The sequence below is a fragment of the Octopus sinensis genome, linkage group LG25, assembly GCF_006345805.1.
Source record: "Octopus sinensis linkage group LG25, ASM634580v1, whole genome shotgun sequence".
Taxonomy (NCBI): domain Eukaryota; kingdom Metazoa; phylum Mollusca; class Cephalopoda; order Octopoda; family Octopodidae; genus Octopus; species Octopus sinensis.
This window is the reverse complement of record NC_043021.1, coordinates 555,958-567,154: the sequence shown is the minus strand read 5'-3', so window position 1 is coordinate 567,154 and position 11,197 is coordinate 555,958. Positions and strand designations below refer to the sequence as shown.

The window sequence follows — 11,197 nt, the reverse complement described above, 5'->3', positions numbered from 1 at the left end:
AACGATTTAACACAACATTCTCCTATGTTGGACTTCTTATCTATGACCAATATATCCGATGAACTTATAATATTGAAATATCTACGTAACACCAACTCTCTTCCCAGGCACCTGTTTTGGATTTTAGTGGGGCATATGTGTTTCGAAGTCAATGGGTTGCAGTTATGCACATTCAAAGACGCTACACACACACACACCAAAGTAGTGCGTGTAGGAAGGTTCTAGTAACTCAAGTTGGTAAATTAATGAGACTCCGAAGGATTTTCACTTAAAAAAAAAAAATTAAGATTTTAAAGTAATTTATGCCTCCCCACCCAATAACACAGACTTAAGTTAATCAGTTGGTTGAGGTGCTTTTCTTTTTTACAATCCCTGCTAACTTCTTAAGTAGCAAGTCTCGTCGCTTCACTTAAGTTTCATCCTATTATCCTCTTAGTTATAAATTTCGTTGTTCGTTACCAGCGTCACCTTACTGGCACTTGTGGCCGGCGGCACGTGAACAAAACATTCGAGGTCGTTGCCAGTGCCGCTGGACTGACTCCTGAGCAGGTGGCACGTAAAAAACACCATTTTCGAGCGTTGCCGTTGCCAGTACCGCCTGACTGGCCCTCGTGCCGGTGGCACGTAAAAGCACCCACTACACTCTCGGAGTGGTTGGCGTTAGGAAGGGCATCCAGCTGTAGAAACTCTGCCAGATCAGATTGGAGCCTGGCGCAGCCATCTGGTTTGCCAGACCTCAGTCGAATCGTCCAACCCATGCTAGCATGGAAGGCGGACGTTAAATGATGATGATGATTTCTGAATGGCGATATTTAAGGCTGTGTGGTTAAGAAATTCACTTGACAGCTGCATGGCTTCAGATTCGATCCTGCTGGCTAGAACATTAGGCAAGTATTTTCTACTGTAAACCTCAAATTTCTGAGCGGAATTTGCTGACGGAAATTGCATGGAAACCCGAGGGATCGTTCAAGTCGTTGGGAAGGGGTCTTGAACCACCCTTCTCCATCTAACATGGCTTTCAAGTACCTTTCGTAATGTCCACATCGGTTGCAGGCATTGTGGTGATGCCCCGCAGTAATTTTCTCCTACCCAACTCTACTTAACGGTCTCGGTTACGCTGCAAAAGGGACAAGGACGGGAAGATGGCGGTTAGAAACAAATACGTTTTCAGGACAAATACAGACACCATAATTATTTTCTCGTATTTCTGAAATATAAAACGCACGAGTTACAGAAGCAATTGTTGATCACGGTTTCGAATTAAGGTTCAAAGTATTTCCTGTTATCTCTTTGAAACCTATTTGATCATCCATGAACATCACAACTTGACATTTTCAGCTTTTGTCAAACTGTGGAGCTAAATCATTCGCAGACTCTTATGTCTATATAAGGAAATAATTTCATGTCAGCTGGACGAGGTCAGTGACTCGTTAGAGCATCAAGATGCAATGTAGAATTTAATTATAGTCCTTCATATTCCGAGTTCAAATCCCGCAGAGGTCAAAACCCAAGAAGTGAATACAATTAGAACAGAAAACAGTATTGGTGATTGATGGGAGAATGATGAATTGTAAGATGCAAGACCTCACCTAGATAAGAGGGAGGTGGTGAACAGGATGTTGTGATGGTCATGCTATTATTTAAGTGTGTTAGTAATAACAGTGAAAGCTCTTCGATAAAAGAAGGCCACCATTCTGGCAAATCCCATCAAAGTTGGTCAGTTTTCGTGTCGTTAGGCAGGAGAGAAGATTTGAGGAGAAGAAAAGAGAAAAAAGCCGTTTTTGAAACCATGTTCAACAGCCGACAGAGTGGCAGTGTGAGTAGAGCTGATTAGAGTGGTAGCAGTGAGGGGGGCACAGTAAGAGGAATAAATAAAGAAGTGGTAGCACAAGTATTTAGAAAACTAACCAATTCAATAAAAAACAAAATATTTTAACAACAAACAACAAAAACAAAACACTGCTTCTACTCTCTCTTACTCCCACTTACTTTTTCTTTTACTCTCTCTCTCTTACTCCCACTTACTTTTTCTTTTACTCTCTCTCTCTTACTCCCACTTTCTTTTTCTTTTACTCTCTCTCTCTTACTCCCACTTTCTTTTTCTTTTACTCTCTCTCTCTTACTCCCACTTACTTTTTCTTTTACTCTCTCTCTCTTACTCCCACTTTCTTTTTCTTTTACTCTCTCTCTCTCTCCTCACACAAATATATACACATGTGTGAAGGGATTTCCCTATTCACTCTTTTTCATTATCTTTCTCTGTCTGTCTCTCTCTCTCTCTCTCTCTCTCTCTCTATATATATATATATATACACACGCGCATGGATATACATTCTCACATATAAAACAAAAACTGTATATATATATGTATGTGATATTTGTACCACAAAATAAACAAGGGCCATACTCACATTTATGTGTAGGTGGTGTTGAAGTAGCAGTAGTAGTCGAAGCAGCAGCAGTAATTACTAATTAAAAATATATCAATAACAAAAGGAAAAATAAAAGTTCTATATATACACACGCGTATGTATATTGCCTTAATCTCTCTCTCTCTCTCGCAACTTCTTTTTTTATCTCTAATTCATTAACTTTCTCTCATCACTTCTATCTCTCGGCTTCGCTCGCTTAACTACACACTCTCTCTCTCTCTCCCTCTATTCATTCTCTCACCCTCACTTACTCGCTCTATTCATTCTCTCTCTCTCTCCCTCTATTCATTTTCTTTTCCTCTCTCATTTATTTCCTGTCACCCTCTCTCAATTGCTTAATATTCTCCCTCACACACTTAATCAATCACTCTCTCTCTCTCATTTACTCAATCAATCACTCACACTCTCTCTCCTAAGTGCATCTTAGTTCTCACTCTTACGCATATACGCACGCAAACCCACACACACACGTACACACCCACAGTCACACACACACCTTATTTGTCATCCTCTCATCTTCTTTCTCTCTTTCCTTCCCTCCTCCTCCTTCTCTCTCATCATATCACAGGTTTTTCTTTTCCTAAGCCTCTCCCCTTCTCTCTTTCTCTTTCTCTCTTTTTCTCTCTCTCTCTCTCTCTTCCCCCACCACCTCGTTACGATTTGTCTTTCCTCCTCTCTTTCTCAACCCGCCCCGCCCCCATCCGTGTACGTGTTCCTGCATATGTATACACACAGCTCGCCTCTCTATTTGCGCACACGCATACTGACACATCCACAAACTAACCCGTATACACACGCCTGTCCACATCCACCTTGTCGATGGCTGTGCGAGCCCAGCATCATCCCACGAGCTGCTTGTTGTTCACGCGCGTGTTCGAACTCTCAGCTCACACACAACAAAGATAAACAATATGAGGAGGAGACCAGCTTGGAGTACAGCAGACATCGGGTGAGTGCTCCCAATATTGTCTTTTTCATTCCAGCTTCATAAACACACACACACACACACACATATACACATGTGTGTGTGTATACACAAATATATATATATACATGTGTGTTTTCTACGAACGTAGATGAGGTGATGTTGACTCAGATTTATACGACTCTATGAACACACTCGTATGTGTATATATATATATATATATATATACATACAGTCATACCTTGTACGCACACATACATGTATGTGTGTGACGGATACATAATCATACACATATATTATTATTTTGCATACAATCTGTGTATGTGTGTGTGTGTGTACACACACAAACACAAATACAAGCTTTAGTTTGTGTGTATATCTCCCTCCATATGTATGTTTGTACGCATACATATATGTACACACACACACACACACACACGCATGCAGTCTCGTCTCCATGTGGCGGGCACCCGTCGTTAAGTTTGTTATCAGTTAATGGAGCCGTGGCAGAGTAAGGGGATGGGGCTGGGCAGTTACCCCTCGGGCGCAGGTGTGAAGGGGCACAAAATTTCTTACGGGCTTTCATGTTTGTTAATTAAGGGTTTGGGGCGCCAAAAGTGTATGCCCCCTCCCATCGGGCGCTGTAAACATTTGCTGTGTTAAATAGAATGGAGCCAGTATCTAGGTTTCGATTCCTGGACGGAATTGCTTTATTATTTTCTTTCCTTTTCTCTGAAAGTAAGGGTCATGCGTGTGTGTCTATCTCTTCCCCCCTCTACACCTGTTGTTTCACCTTTTTTTTTATAAAATAAAGAATGTATGAATTTCTGTGTGTGTTCCGCCAAACTTTGTTCCTCTCCAACATACACTGCACTCTGCCTTTTCTAGAATACCCTCAAGACCACCCTTTAAGTAGTCATTCGACCTGCAAGAAATAGCAGCCAAATATTCCTAGACCACACCTTACAGCCCTAAAAATCGAAGTACACCTTCCAAGCAGTACATAAAACCGAATGGTTATGACTGGAATCGCCGTCTTGCGTGGGGTTGAACTACGGCGACACTAAAAAGAAACTCCATGCTCTCCACCTGCCCTTCAGGTAGTTCTCTCCCTCACCGTTATTAAACATTATTTAATCCATGTTACTTGTCATAGACAGCCTACCCGTTAATGTTCATGTTCTTTCGCCACCCTAAATGTCTGTGTGTTCACCACCCTTTCTACAAACACGCCACTTTCCATTTAATGTCCGCTGCTGATTCTAAATATACCTTTACGAACCAGTGAAATAGCCTTTAAGTTTGACCTACTGGAAATAGTAGTCAATTATCTCTCAAAAATCACTCCCTATCGCCATGAAAGGAGAAAGACACTCAAAGTGCAATACGCAATAAAAGGAGGGCCTCAAACAGGGCTGACGAGGGCCGCCAACAAATATATTTTGCTTTACACTTTCCTGGTTTTATCAGACGACGAAAGGTCGGAATCACAAACTTGAGCTCAATTCTCGCCAGAAAGAAATTCTGTGTCCCTCTCGGCGGATTTCAATAAAGGCAGAATGTGATGTAAGATTCTTGTTAAATGAAACTGCAATTCTCAATTCACGACGCTCTCAGTTCTATTCCCGTCTTGGCCAACTCTACCTTTCGTCCGTCGAGGACTGATAAAAGAAAATGCCGTGGATTAGCAGAATTAGTAGAGAGAGAGAATCGGATAAGGTACCTTGTGGTGTTTGCTCTATTTCTGGGTTGGGGATAGGGATAAATCCGTCACCCCCACCACCTTGTCCCTGGGTCAGTACAGGGTTCATTCTCTAGCATCAGGTCTCTAGTTTGAGGGTAACTTCAGCTTTAACAGGGTCCTCGGTGGCTGCCCTCCCCCTCTCACGAAGCGGGTAAAATAAAAGAAATTTTCATTTAATTTCAGATCAGGTGTTAGTCATGGCGTCTGTAATGATTTTTGGGAAAGTGTGAATGTCACAAACTCACCTGTCTGTACAGCATAATCACCAACTCTTGAAAAACCTAAAATACCAGTAATATACGGTGTTTTTACACCTCCCGTCCTTTGTGATTCCACAGGAAAAGTATTGAATTTTTTTTCCTGGAAACCCAGTTTGCAAGTGTGTGTGTGTGTGTGCATATGTAAGTGTACGTGTGTATGTATGTGTATGCATATGTGTACGTGTGCACAAGTGTATGTTTATGGTGGTGGTCGTGTAATCCCGATCCAGGCCATACTGTAGCACTATCTATGGTGGTGTATATTGACCGGGTCAAACGCTTTGGTTTGACCTATGATTCATCGAAGGATCACTGTCCTTCACCCTGTTTCCCCTTCTAGTGCCACTCCTTTAATCCCATACCCCATATAGCAACCCTCACATCCGACAAATCAATAATATATCGATATACGTTTACATGTTGATGTATAGCATTAAATTACACGTACGTATGTATTTGTATATATATATATATATATATATATGTATTTATTTATATTATGTATGTGTGTGTGTGTATATATATATATACACACATATACATACATACAAAGAAAAAAGATGACAAGAAGAATAATCGTTATGTTATGAACTTGGTTAGCTCACAGCTGTTTTTGCTATAAGATGCAGTGGACTTTTAGTTGAGTGCCTTGTGACCATTCTATAGCTTCATCAGAGCCTCAAATATGAAATGCAATTTATTTAGGAAAAAAAAAACATTTTTGCAACATATATACATATATATATATATATATATATATATATATATATATAATGTTGGCAGTGTAACGACACGTGCTGTTGGCTATTTCTTCTTCTCCTTTGGACTTTTCCCTTTCTCCTTTCCAACAAAGAGTTATGCTCAAAACATTAACTTTCTCCTTTCAGCTAATACACTTCTTGTGCACATTCTTACGTTCATTGTTTTCCATTTTTTTTTGTTTTTTATTTGTTTATTTGATTTGTCATATATATATATAACCCATTTTCTCCTTATATATATATATATATATAGATAGATAGTTAGATATAGATAGATAGATATATATAGTGGCAGACTGGGTCTAAAAATATTGGTTGCCAGGAGACTAAGGGGACCCACCCACAACTACAATGCTATCTTTTAATTTTTTCTTTTTTGTTAAAAGTCTTCTTTTCAACTGTCTACAAACACAGCCAGGATGAAATAATTAATGTATTCTTCCAGGAGTGAACAGAAAATTCTCAAACCTGAGGGGATGGGCCCCTTAGATACTAACATGGTCCCCCATATATGGATTCTAATGGCGCAGGGACCCACTTACCATTGAGCAAGCTGGCAACCTGGCCAGTCTGCCACTGTATATATATATATATATTATATATATATATATACCAGAGTAAGCACATAAATGTGAAACAAGGTGGAAAAAAGAGTACTCAAATACCAGAGGTAGAGTAATATGCTTTATTTCAAAGCAGCAGAAATTTAACAAAACTGTCCGACGAACGGGAATGTGAAACTCCGAGTAACAGCTTTTGTTAAATTTCTGCTGCTTTTAAATAAAGTATATATATATATATGATGATATATATATATATATATATATATATATATATATGTATTTATCACCTCCTTTATTTCATAATTAAGTTCATAGCTAGGTAGGTGGATGGTTCAAATCTCTTATCTAGCTGTAACTCAACCTTTCCCAACTGTCTTGCCCTTCCCCCAAGGGCATCTAACTGATGTCCCCCCCAACACACTACAAGATGTGCCCCCCCCCACTCTTTCTCTCTTACTACTTATAACAGCTCCTGTACATATGAACTAATAAACTGTTCTACCATTTCCGTTGTCATGTTCCTCACACTCCATGCTAAACACTCAATCCTTTGTCTCCAGAACTAAAATCCTCTGCAACTTGCTCTCCCTCCATTCTCTCTCTCTACTGATATTCTTACTGACAGCTGAAGTTCAGGCTTAACCTGAACTCCAGTGAGCCTGCCGAGGTCATAGGGTCTGTTCAAAGTCCACTAATCACTTTCTTTGGTGGGGCTTCTGCTCATCATTTCAGTCAAACGTGTCATAAGATCTGAAGTGATGGGCAATTGGGCCTAATGAAGGCCTGAATGAGATCACTGATGTTCTCCACAACCTGTTTCCAACACCAAATCGGTATCTTTGTCAGACTGCGAGGCATTCCATTACAACATTGCTTTTCATTCATAGTGTCACTTGTCTTATATTTTGATGAGAATTTGGGTAGGATGATGATGTAAACACTGGCTTAGTCTCTGGTCATTTGAGACACTGCAGTCCATTGTATTGTCTATCACCATGTTCGGTCTCAACAATATGATGTTGATCCCTATGGAGGGTTAGTGGAGTACTAGAGAGAGAGGAAGGTGTAACTATGGTGCTTTCTGGTGAGTTGTGATGCATAAGTTGAGAGAGAGAGAGAGAGAGAGAGAGAGTTGAAGGTTTGGTAGAGTTCCCTGTAGGGGATCAGTTGCAAAGATCTGTCTGATGGTGGTTTCTGATGTGCTGCAGAATCTAGTTGAGGGCCAGAGTGTAGAGTAATGATTCTCAACCTTTTTTTTTTTTGTTACCTTTGTACCACCTTTAATTCCTATTTTACTCTGCTCCACCCTTATGACCGTTTGATGTTTAAAAAAAAAATCATTTTTGAATTAAATATTATTTGGAATTGTATAAAAATATTGTCAGATTATTTTGTGCATTGCAGAAGTTTAACCAATTTATTGCACTTAAATTTTTAATAAGAAAATCTTATATGGCTCCGCAATGGTCATGTGGACCCAGTTGTGACCCACTGGTGTAGAGGGTTAGTTGAAGGTCAGAGAAACAATGATATGATGGTGGTGGGCTGAGGAATGACCGTTGTAGTCCAGCTATGACTGTGCTTGTATGTCTGCAGCGCTGGATGTCTTTTGTGTTTTGTATAATCTTGTATATATGTCATATGTCTGTATTGTGTTATGTGTAAAAAACATTGGTGTATCTCAGGCAACATGCTCATGGTCTACTACAGAGGGATGCGACAGGGTGACACCTTTGTAGGAACGTGAGAGAGGGTGCTATGCTAAGAGAAGTAAAGTTGAGCTGGGGGGAAAGAATGAACAGGTACTTCTCGTTCTTTCTTCCTGGCTCAGCTTTACATTTCTTAGCATAGCACCCCCCTCTCACTGTATCACATCCCTCTGTAATAGAATGTATATCTATAACTGTTGTGTTCTGTGTCTGTGGAAGGGTGAAAGGAGAAGTTGACATAACTAAGACGTTTTATATCCAGAAGAATGAGCTCAGTGTGTTTTGATGTTTAGATCTAACTAAATGTTACTCTACCAGTTCTACCACTTCAGTACCACATCTGGTCATCTACCGGTTCTGTGTCTCCATATTTTTAATTTTCATTTGTGCTGGTGCCACATAAAAAGCACCTCTGCCAGTGATGAGTAAATGCACCTGTGCTGGTACCACATAAAATGCTCCCAGCACACTCTGTAAAGTGGCTGGTGTTAGGAAGGGCATCCAGCCATAGAAACCATGCCACAATAGACAGTTGGAGGCTGGACAGCTCCATGTCGAGCTGTCCAACCAATGCTGGCATGGAAAGTGGACATTAACTGATGATGATTTCTTTCTGGATGGATTAAATCTACCAATTCGGACTTGAAACGCTTATAATATTTTGGTTTACCTGGGACTTTTGTAGAAGACATTAGTGCAAGATGCTGTGTGTTGGGATTGAAACCATGCAGTTGCTTAGCAAACTTCTAAACACCTTAGTTCGTGATCTGTCATGTATACAACCCTACTAATCAAGAGAGCCCCCATATTCTAGTTTTTCTCTTTCTTATAAGGTGGTGGTGAAGTGGTGGAGCAACAGATAAGGTAGCATTTGAGACTAAAGGAGTGGTAGAGTTTCTTCATGTGTGTGGGTGGGTGGGTGTGTGTGCGTGATCGTTTCAACATCTACTTTTCCCTGCTGGCTATGGATCACATGGAACTTGTGGAAGATCTTTCTACAATTGGATGCCCTTCCTGTCACCAACCCTCACCTATTTCTGAGTAAAGTAATATTTCTCCATGACCAGACATGTTTTCATGGAAGATTGGAAACTGAGGACATCACTTGCGTGATGGTGACATTCGTTTACAACAATCATGTGATGTCAAAGCAAGGAAACAGTAACTTTCTCACACACACACACACACACACACGCACATTTGTATACAATGGGCTTCTTTTAGTTTCCATATAACAAATCCATTCACAGGGCTTTAGACTACAGTAAACACTTGTCTGAGATGCCATACAGTGGGACTGAACTGAGAACGATGTAGTTTGCAAGCAACATTCTTACCACACGACCATGCATATGTGTGTGTGTGTTTCTTGGTATATGACCTGTATTTATGCATGTTGTGTGTGTGTGTAATACATATATATATATATATATGTATGTATGTATGATATATCCTGAATGGTGCAAAGCTACCATCTGGTTATCTGGTTGATAACTGATGAAGAATTAGGGACATTCTGTGTCCGTTTTCTGTTTGTGCATTTACTATACATTTTCTCACTTATTAAGTAACAGAACGCAACGCACCCTGGTTTTTATTAACAGTAAATTATATATATATATATATACACATATGTATATATTTATCTGTATATGAGTGCCTGGCCATTTATACACACAAACACACACTGAGGAACCCATGTGTGTGTATTTCTGTGCATGACAACTCCCCATCATCCCATGTCTTATGCAAAGAAATATTTGTGGTGTATTTCTGTTTGTTCTTTACGTTCTGAGTTCAAATTCCACCGTTCAGCCTTTTGGGGTTGATAAATTAAGTACCAGTTGCACACTAGGGTCGATCTAATTGACTGGCCACCTCCCCTAAAATTTTGGGCCTTGTGCCTAGAGTAGAAAAGAATATTTGTAGTGTATTTCTGTTCTGTCAATCTTTATTTCTCTTTTCCTGGCTCCAGTCTTTCAGCATCGGTTCATGGAGAAGCCAAAAATTTAATAAAAACAGGGGTCTGACCAGCCATGATTGGTTCGTGCTGGTCGATGTCATGATCTCATGTGTTCTTGGAACCTACGTTACTGATTTACTCCACAGATTCAAGATAAATGGTGGTGCGTCTTAGAAATGAATTCCATGAGGTGGAGTGGCTGCCACAGTGAGTGCCACTGACCATTCCTTGTGACAAAGCCATCATGGTCATTACCGTGGAGCATGGCCATGCTCACCAGTTGTTCCGGGGTGGGTGGCCCACCACCCCTCCTCCTCCTTCTTCTGTTGCTTAATCCATATCCATTTTTTAAATTTCATTTCCTATTTTATCTTGTTTTTTTTTTTTCGTTTCTTCATATTTAATTAAAAATGTGATCTGTTGTAGAATTAATTGACTGCAGAAATAAAGCACATGCTGTCCATATACTTCTATTCCTCCCCCCCCCCACCTCATAATTCTGACCACTTCTGTAACAAACATTCTTAACTCTTTCCATTATTTACAGCCTCTCCCCTTTTTACATGATGACCACTCCTACTGATGGACTCCTGGATTCAACCCCTCTCGTCCCCTCGCCTTGTATTGTATTTGTCTTTTATAGATTCTCATCACTTCATCTACCACCCCCTCCCCTGCAACCTAGATATTACACCTCCTCTTCCTCCATCCTCCACTACTGACACCACCTTTCCCCCTCCTCCATCTCCCCCACATCCTATACTTCATTCATTTTCTTATCCACAATTTTTCATCCCAGACAAGAAGACCTGTCTATACTCCCCCCTCTCTCTCTCTCCT

General features: G+C 40.3%; 2 protein-coding genes across 11 annotated transcripts in view; one reads left to right on the top strand and one right to left on the bottom strand.

Moving 5' to 3' along the window:
• Positions 1-2,632, bottom strand: part of LOC115224395 (transcription elongation factor SPT4) — an 18,687-nt gene extending 16,055 nt beyond the window's left edge. Inside the window, exon 1 of the mRNA XM_036513144.1 lies at positions 2,412-2,632. The gene's annotated coding sequence lies outside the window, so the exon portion shown is untranslated. The remainder of the gene's footprint in view (positions 1-2,411) is intronic.
• Positions 2,633-2,993: 361 nt separating this feature from the next.
• Positions 2,994-11,197, top strand: part of LOC115224204 (ATP-binding cassette sub-family C member 9-like) — a 99,173-nt gene continuing 90,969 nt past the window's right edge. For 6 of the 10 annotated variants that reach the window (XM_036513138.1, XM_036513136.1, XM_036513134.1 and 3 more), the window contains exon 1: positions 2,994-3,381. The gene's annotated coding sequence lies outside the window, so the exon portion shown is untranslated. The remainder of the gene's footprint in view (positions 3,382-11,197) is intronic. The other 4 variants (XM_036513141.1, XM_036513139.1, XM_036513137.1 and 1 more) reach the window with 3 other exon arrangements.